A 9,667-nucleotide genomic window follows, 5' to 3' on the forward strand; every position below is an offset into this window, starting at 1 on the left:
CCTGGAGAGAGGAGATAGGAGCTAATGGAAGTACGAATCCTGATGGGAAGAGCAGGATCCATGGCAGTACTGAGATGCCCCAGTCTACCTGGGCACACTAAGTAGAAATGGGTGCTCCTGGAAGGCTCTGAGCCCACCAGAGATTCAATCTGGATTGCTAATTCTTTTATGTCCACCTCAAGTGGCAGCTCAGTGAGGTCGGACTTGCAGCCCTGAGAAACTGGGAAAATGAACCCTCCAAGATGCTGTGCAGGGAACCAGCTGAGGGCCCACACAGGGCTCGCTGCTGGGATGCCACCAGGCAGAACCCAGAATAGATGGACCAGGAGCAAGTCTGAGAACTTGCAGTACTCCAGGAACTGGGGGTGCTTTTGTCTTCTGCTGGTGAAAAGTATAACCAAGCTGGGAACCCCCTGGAAGTGGTCAGAGCAAGGAGTTGTCCTTCTGCCCCAGCAGAGAGCTGGTACAGATGTCCTTCCCGTAGAGAATGTTGTAATGAAGCATTAAGTGATTCTGGGCACATTTGGTGCATTTTATAGCACACCAGCACTCATCTGTTCCTGTGCAACCTCCTGCAGAGGGATTAATAATGAAGGATCCTGACCGTAAACCAAGGGCTCCCTTGGGAACGTGTCTGGGACGAGACTTATTCTGGGGGCTTTGAAGCAGGCAGTAATGTGGAAACACTGACACTGGTTCTCATGGACTAAGGGGGGGTGGTCTCCCATGTGGGCATGGGTGTGGAGCTCTTCAGCCAGAAAAAGACCAGGGTGAAAACTGAATCACTGCACCTTGGGGGAGAGGTTGGTCTTCCTGTGATGTGTTTGCTTAGGGCCTGGCCTCACTGCTGTACCGCTGCCATGAGGGGAAAACAAGAGCCCAGGGCAGTGGCATGGTGATTAGAGCTCGGAGAAAGGGATGGAGGGGATGGCTGAGTCTCCTCCAGCTGCACAAAGGTCTGTGGAGAGGCACTTCCCACTGTCCTGCAAGGACATTCATCATCTGCAACGTGCAGCCTGGGGACATCGCAGCTCTCCTGTCCTTCCCCACATGCTGCCTTGCCCAGGTCTTGCTGAAGGTGTGGCAAAATCCCTCCCTGTCCCATGGGATCTGGAGACAACAGTGTGAGCCAGGAGCTCTGCCTCCAGGAGTGCTCCTCGGGCGGTGCCTGCAGCCCCTGTCACTGCGGTGCCATCCCGGGCGCTGTGCTCCACCCCGGCCGTGCTCAGCCCTGTCCCACCTCCCGGTTCTGCTCTCAAGGCCGCTCCCTCTGCACCCACAAATCGTTTGGGAGAGGGTTGGCTGCTCCCTAAGGTGCAGAGAGCTGGTAGGACCCCAGAGGTGTCTAGGCAGGGTCTGCACCCCCAGGGCCCAGCTGGGGATGGTCCCTGGAGTTCAGACCATCTGTGACAACTGGAGACAGGCTCAGCTGGAGCGTGACTCGGGCAGAGCTGAGCTGAAAGGGGGCTCCTGGCCCAGAGCCCCCAGGTGAGGCTGGGGGGGGGTCCTGAAGTCCTGTTAGTGCACTCAAGACCCCTGACAGAAACACACAGGCCACACAAACTGGATGTGGCCTTCAGCAAAGAGCATTTCTCCGCTGCTGGCTCCCAGCAGACCTTCACAGCCTGGGCTCGGGGCCCCATACTCCCTTCACAATCTGCTTTCCCCGTGTCTGTCCCAGGAGGAGGAGGGCTGGGACAACGCCAGGCTCCAGCCAACCGTCCTGACCAGTCACCCAGTGCTGGCAGGTTGCTTTTGCTGGAACAAACTCCATCAATTGCCTCTCTACAACGCTCCTAGTCCAGACATCATCCTCCTCTGCTCCTACTGCCAGCATTGTAATGAAAAAACGTCTCTTCTATTATGTCTGCTTCCATTTGAATCCCTCTAGGAAAGATCTCGTGTTCTCCAGCTCTTCGCTGCTGAAATTAGCCCTGGCATCCTGCAGGATTTCAGGGCTCAGCTCTCCCATCCAGCAGTGGGAAGAGTTACTGAGACTGCAGAGACAAGATGTGTTTGAGAGCCAAGGATCTGCAAAGTCCACGCTTAGTAATAACACCGTGGAAAGGAGGTGCTCTGGGAAGGAGTGATCCCACTAAGGATGTGTTCTTGGTGGGGATGGGGAGGGGGGAAGGCTTGGACAATGGGTTAAGCTGTGGCACAGTGTTTGGGACAGCTGCAGAATGCTGGAGCGGGCACTGGGATTGGAACCAAAATGACAGTTTTAGGTCACTCACAAAGCTTTCTAATTACAATTTTTGGGGAGGGGGGGATTTATATAAAAAAAATTGGTGTGTTTTATTCTGTAAGTGCTGAACATTCCACAATTGCTGTGTTTAATAAATACAGCAGGGGCTCCTAGGAGACTGAATGGGGCTGAATGAATGAAGTATGTGAGACATCTGAAACCTATTAGTTGGAGCAAACTGTTGGAGAGGCAGGAATTCTTCTCTTTTTAAAAATATTTATACATTTTACTTTCATGTCAGGCCAACTTCTTATTTGGGGTTATGTTCCAGTGGAAGGAAAGGTGTGTTTGGGGGGAAATGCAGGGGGAGGGGAGGTACGGTTTTGGTTCAGTCTCAAAAGGAGCAGGAGGGCTGTGTGGCTTTGGGAGCACAGATTCCTTTCAGAATTGAACCCAGCACGTGGAAACGTTAAGGCAACATTGCCCCAGCCTTGGTGGGGGATGACTGTCTTGGGGCTCAGTTCATGCTGGTGTGTGTTTTGGGGAGAAGTCTGGGCTGTCCAGAGCTGGAGCCCCTGGCCTGGAGCACTAGGAGAACTCCACATCCCTCGCTGCACTGTGACTTAGCTCGTTCGAGCTGGTTTTGTCATTTAAAGAGGAATCAAGAGTGCACCTCCAGAGTCTTCTCCAACACATGGACAGCTCCATGAAGTGAGACGGGTGTCCAGCACCCTCAAGAATGACGCCACATCCCTTCCTGCTCTGTTCAGCGCTCTCTGACGCACGGTTTCCACCCAGGCTTTTCCTTCTGTTGCAGTAATTAGCTCATCTACTTATTAAAAGGCAGAAAAATTAGGGAAGATGGATGGGAAGAGCACAGAATGTCCCACCAGAGAATAAGCAGAGCTAGCAGCTCTTTAGGACCCACCTCACCTGCACAGATGCCTCTGGAAAGGGGTTGAGTCGACAGCACCCAGCTTCAGCCTGGACAGGCTTTGAGATGAACTTTCCCATCACCAATGGCAGCTGTGGTTGCTTAGAGGCCAAGGAGAGCCTTGAGAAGCCATGGGAAGGGACAAAGACCCCACTGAGCTCTGCATGCTCTTCGAGACAGGATGTACCCCAGAGGAAGGGAGCCCAAAAAGCTGACAGGCTTCTTGACTGTCTGGGTGCATGGCTGGAGGACTGGCTCTGCTCCTCTGACGTGGCTGCACGTGTCAGCTCAGTCCAGCCAGGTCCAAGTATGGGTGTCTTGGCCTCAGACCTGGGCTTTGCCTACTCTAATGCTCCTTTTCATGCTCTGCCCTCTCTTCACCACCTGCCACTTCACTGATGTCTCCTCTATTCCCAGCTGCTTCCTCCTCTTCTGAGTAGAATCATAGGATCCTGTAGGTTGGAAAAGACCCTTAAGATCATGTGAATGTCCAGGGAGAGCCAAGGAAGGCAGGAATCCTTTGGTGACCATCACCCATCTTCCCAAGAGAGCTGGAAGCCCAGTGAGACCACCCTGTATGATGGTCTCCACGCACAGAGGAACTCTGATGCTTTGGCATGTCAGAAGCAACAGGAGTGATTGTCCTTATAGCCAGGTTTGGGCTGGCACAAGCACTGCAGGTCTGAGTTTCCAGCTTCCAGGGATCACAGAATCCCAGGGAAGGGACCTCAGAGCTCCCCAGTGCTGCCTGCCATGGGCAGGGACACCCTCCACCAGCCCAGGGTGCCCCCAGCCCCATCCAACCAGCCTTGAGCCCTGCCAGGGACCCCAGGGCAGCCCCAGCTTCTCTGGGCACCCTGTGCCAGGGCCTCCCCCCTCCCCAGGAAGGATTTCTGCCTCCCAGCCCCTCTCCATCCCCCTCCTGCAGCTGGAGGCTGTTCCCCTGGGCCTGGCCCTCCCTGCACTCAGCACCAGCCCCTCTCCAGCTCTCCTGGAGCCCCTCAAGGGACAGGAAGGGACTCAGGTCTCTCCCTGGATCTTCTCTTCTCCAGGCTGAGCCACCCTGACTCTCCCATCCTGTCTCCATAGCAGAGCTGCTCCAGCCCTGGGATCATCTTTGTGGTCTCCTCTTTATTTCCCCGTAGATCAGAGGTTCAGAGCGTGTGTCTGTCTCTGTGCCTGTGTGGGTGGTGATTGCATTTCAGAATTTCCAAGCCTGTTAGAGCTTTTACTTCTTCTTTTTTTTTTTTTTTCCAAACAAGTTAGTCAAATATGAGTTCTCCCTCCTGAAAGATCTGGACCCCACTTGGAATAGAGGTCCCCATATGTAAGAGAAGCTGAGTAAAAGCCTCTCTCACTGGATGAGCTTATTTAAGTGTTAGACCAAAGCAGAACACCGTAACAACAAACACAGAGAGGGGATGCAGCCTTGTTTTATACGTTGGACAGATTTTTCCACCCAGAATAGATGTCGATGGGAGTGCCAGTGACAAATGCTTTGGAAAAAGTGCCTTAAGCATCTGCCAAGAATTTCCTCCATCAGCCTTCTGCTAAGGTGTACAATATATCATGACCTTAGCCTTGCTCATGCATACTTCTGAAGGTGTGCCTCATCCGAGCCTCTTGGGAGCACCATTTCCTCATCTTGTAGGACTGTCTGGACACGTTACCCCGCAGCCTCCCAGCCCACAGCTGGATGTGGAGGAAGGGCGGGTTGCTCTCTAGCTGGAAACAGGTCGTTAGGAGGGGAAGTGACCCATGAAACGTGATGAAGATGAGCTGGAGCCCAGATACTGAACGGAGAAGCCCTGTCAGATGCTGAGCGATTGCTGAATTAAACACAACTCTGCTTAATTAGGAGCAAGTTAGAGCAGTGCTCTAGGTCAAGAAAGGGAATGGGGTGGAAGCACTGCCAGGACTCTGTCTAGGGACAGTGGCAGGGAATTGAAGTGATGGATTGAACCTTAGACATAGTGGCTGCTGGAGGACGTTTAATAAAGCCCTTAGAATTGATGCAAAGGAAACAGGAAACTCTCCCGTGGACATGAAGGGTTCAGAGGAGTGAGCAGCACTCTGACCTGGTTTACATGCTGGATAATTCCAGTCTAGTTGGGAAGAGAGGTATGACACCAGACCCATCAGTGACTCAGAGTGAACAGCAGATGGATCACGCTGTTGCTGGCGGTGCCAAAGTCCATCTGTGAATACACAGCCCTGCTGGCTTGTGTAACTCGGGGGTGTGCAGGTGTGCATGGTGGGGATCACAGGCAGGAGAAGGTTGGGAAGTGACTTTTCCTAAGAACATAGTGCAGGACCATCAGCTTGAGAGCAAACCCAACCCCTGTTAACTCTGTGCTGTGAGCCAGGAGATACCTGGGCTGGTTTTGGCTGGGGTAGGGTTCATTTTCATTCGTCATGGGGCTGTGCTTTGGATTTGAGCTGGGCACAGTGTTGATGACACAGAGATGGTTTTGTTACCGCTGAGCAGGGCTTACACAGAGCCACAGCCACCTCTGCTCCTCAGCCCATCCCACCAGTGAGCAGGCTGGGGGTGCACAGGGCGTTGGGAGGGGACACGGCCGGGACAGGTGACCCCAGTGCCCCAAGGGATATCCCATACCTTATGACATCCTGCTCAGCATATAAAGCTGGGGGAAGAGGAAGGAAGAGGGGCATGTTTGGAGTGATGGCATTGGTCTTCCCAAGTAACCATGATGCATGCCAGAGCCCTGCTGTCCTGGGGATGGTGGAACCCCTGCCTGCCATGGGGAGTGGGGAAGGAATTCCTTGCTTTGCTTTGCTTAGACTCACAGAATCACTTGAGTCCAACCAGAGCCTGACCCTGCCTAGTCCACCTCTAGACCATGTCCCCAAGCACAACCAAAAATCAGTAAGATTCTGCTCACTTCCCTGAACTGAGGACTGCAGAGGTGTGCACTGTTCGGCGGTGACTAAACCACCACTGAGCATCAACCCTGCCTTGCTCACAAATCCAAGACCAGCCAGCTGCTAGGAAGTAAACTAACTCCATCCCAGCCAAAAGCAGCATGAGCTGTCGCTCAGAAGATGACCTCAAACTGAGGAGGAAGCAAGGCAACGCCTGAGGCAGAGAACATCCCTTGCTCGTGTTATCGCTCCTTCCAGGTCCAACAGCTGCTTTGCACAGTGCTGAGACCTGGCCAGACCGGTGGCTTCTGTCTGTCCTGGCCACACGGCTCAGAGCTGCTTCCAGGTTTATTTTCATTCCTGGTGGGTGGGGATGACTTACCCCGTTTTCCTGGACTCCCATTTCTCCGGCATGTCCCAGCTCTGCTGCATGCAGTGGGGGTTTGTGTCTGTCCTGTGCTCTTAGGATCACCTCCGTGGGTCAGCCTGACTTTGATCCCAACCACTTCTTCTAGGGAATAATGCAGCCTGTCAGCACAGTAGCTGGAGTAGAATTATAGAATCCCAGACTGGTCTGGGTTGGCAGGGACCCCAAGGATCACAGAGCTCCAACCTCCAGGCTGGAAAGAACTTCCCCCTAATATCTAATTTAAACCTTCCCTCCTTCAGCTTCACTCCATCCCCCCTGTCCTGCCATTATCTCCCCTATTAAAATAGCTAATTTGCATCAGAACAAACAGCCCCAAAGCTGGCACAAGCTTTGACCAGAAACACAGCGCTCCCAGGCTGCGGAACGCTACTGCTCACTACTCAAAGAGCAAACTCAGGCTCCCTCACTGCTTAGTTCTGTCTGAACACAGAAGCTCAGCACCAGGAGGATGGTTTGTTTGATTTCCAACTCGCTGGAAACCAGAGATTCCTGAGAGTTGGCCAAGCCAGTTGCTAAACCCAACTGGGTTTTGGTTGCTCTGTTGCATGTGAACCTGAAACTCTGGAGATCCTCTGATCCCTCCAGCAGTGTCGTTGTCCCGGCTCCCTCTCCCGGCGTCGCACCGACTGTTCACAGTTGCTGTGTGTTCTCCCTTTCAATTTCTTTCCTGTTCATCTTACAGTAGCTGGATGTTTATCTGGTTTCTCTCTGTGAACCATATCACATCCAGTAAACTGGAGGGAGATTATTCCCAGTGTGTTTTGTCCCTGCTAAGCTTTTACTCTGTGAGGGAAGGCAACTGAGCTGAGCTGCTTTGTCAGGGTGGTTTTCTTGTGCCTCTATATTCCCTCATGTTCCAAAGGCTCCTTTGCTTTGTTTGGGGCAGCTACCGTTGTCAGATTGTCTCCTATGCTCTGCTCCTGCCCAGGGCTGGGGTTACTGCTGGCTCATAAATGTTCTTCTTGCCTTACAGGCAGGGTTGGTAGAGGTGTCTGGACTTAATGCTGGAAATTTTCCATCAGCTGACTTAAGGAAAAAAAAAAAAAAAACCCAAAAAAAAAATATATATATAAAAGAAGGAGACAGTGAAGTGGCTGAGAGCAAACTGCCTGCCAGGGCTTGCTCAGATGGAAGCTGAAATCCAATGCAGTAATGCAAGAGATGTGGAAGCAGCAAAGGAAGGGAGAGATTGACCATATAACAACTTTTCATCACCTTGTAATGTTTTGGATAGGTGCAACGAGCCCTCCTGCACCCCAAACTGGCACAGAATGAATTTCCCATCTGCCTGTTTTCTACCACCGAAGCGTCTCCAAGTCTGTGTGTGGAGCAACAGAACACAGAGCACATCTCGATGTGTTGGGCTGTGATTTGTATGCTTTGAGTTTCTCAAATTCCCAATATAACCAACAGGATGTCTTCTCATTGTGTGAACTATTAAAGATAGGGTTATTACTGCTGGAATCAGGACAGGCTGGGGGTGAGCTGCTGGAGAAGAGCAGGGGGGCATCAGGAGGAGTGTGGGCAGCAGGTCACAGGAGGGGATCCTCCCCCTCTGCTCTGCCCTGGTCAGGCCCCACCTGGAGTGTTGTGTCCAGGTCTGGGCTCCCTGGGATAAAAGGGACAGGGATCTCCTGGAGACAGTCCAGAGGAGGGACAGGGATGCTGAAGGGCCGGGAGCATCTCCCCTGTGAGGAAAGGCTGAGTGAGCTGGGGCTGCTCAGCCTGGAGAGAAGACTAAGGGGGGACCTGATCAATGGGTATCAATATCTTAAGGATGGGATGCAGGGGGAAATGGACAGCCTCTTCTCAGTGTCTGTGGGGACAGGACAAGGGGCAATGGGCTCAAGTTGGAGCCCAGGGAGTTCCCCCCAATCTGGGGAAGAACTTTCCCAGTGAGGGTGAGGGAGCCCTGGGACAGGCTGCCCAGGGGGTGTGGAGTCTCCTTCTCTGGAGAGATTCCAGCCCCGTCTGGACACCGCCCTGTGTGACCTGTCCCAAGGACGCTGCTTGGGCAGGGGGTTGGACCCCATGGGCTTTGGAGGTCCCTTCCAGCCCCTACAGCTCTGTGACTCTGTGATTTTAAACTGAAGTCACGCTGGATCAGGAACAGCCAGCTCCACGATGTGCTGCGTAACTGCAAGGCTGCTGCTCCTCATCCGAGCTGTGGCAGGACTTGCTGTACCTCCCTCATGAGCCAGTTCGCTGTGTCGTTGTGGCCAGTTGTAAAGAAGGCAGGAGTCCTGTGTTTCATCCCTAGCACCAGGGGAGAAATGCTTCAACTATAACCCCAGCAGATCCAAACGAGGAGAGTGGGGACATGGCCAAGAGCTTGGAAGCCGTCCTGGGCTCCGAGCGGAGCGCGGCCCTGAGCTCAACGCCGTGGCAGCTGTCCACATGGAACGTGACGGCTCTGGAGATCCACACCTCTGCAGTCCTCAGTTCCAGGAATGTTCTAGGAAGTGGGCAGAATCCTACTGATTTTTGGTGAAGGCTGGAAAAGCTGTTTTCCCCTTGAGATTGCCTGTGGTCTCTCAAACACCAGTGTGGCACAGCAGCCCACGATGCTTGGATGATGTTTAGGTTTTAGAGACCCAGTGCCCCCAGTTTAACCTGCTTGCTTTCCTCTCTTTACCCCCTTCTCTCTCCTTCAACCAAACCTCTTTCACTGGAGCCGGCAGAGAACAGGCTTTTCTAGTTAATACCAAAATAAACACAGTACTGTCCAACACAGGAGGGAAGAGAGAAGGGGGAGAGCGTGGGGCTCAGTTGTAAAAGGAGCACAGGAGGAGAGGGTTGCACGTCCCAGCCCAGCAAGTGCTGGAGGTGATGCAGCCCAGTAAAATACCAAAGAACTCAGCAGACCTGTGATGGGACCCGTGTCCTTCTCTAGCTCCTGCAGCCTCAGGAGTGTTTATTGAGGGGTTTATCTCCTTTATTTTTGATTCAGGCAGACATGCTATAAGAGTGGGGCTACATATTTGGCAGAGAAAGAGGCTGGCGAGGGTGAAAGGTCTTGCAGAAGACACGTGTGGTGGAATGGCAGTGTGCAGAAATCTCCTGAATATTCTGGGCATCTGAATATCCTCTCTGTGTTTGTCCAGGCTTCATCCACCCACTGGGAAAGATGAAAATCAAGCTGTTGTAATTACTTTTTGCCTAATTTGATTCCTTTCTCTGAGCAATATATATACACAAAGAAATGGTTTGAAAAGTGGATTCAGCCTTT

Source organism: Gallinula chloropus (assembly GCF_964237585.1).
Source record: "Gallinula chloropus genome assembly, chromosome: 28".
Taxonomy (NCBI): Eukaryota; Metazoa; Chordata; class Aves; order Gruiformes; family Rallidae; genus Gallinula; species Gallinula chloropus.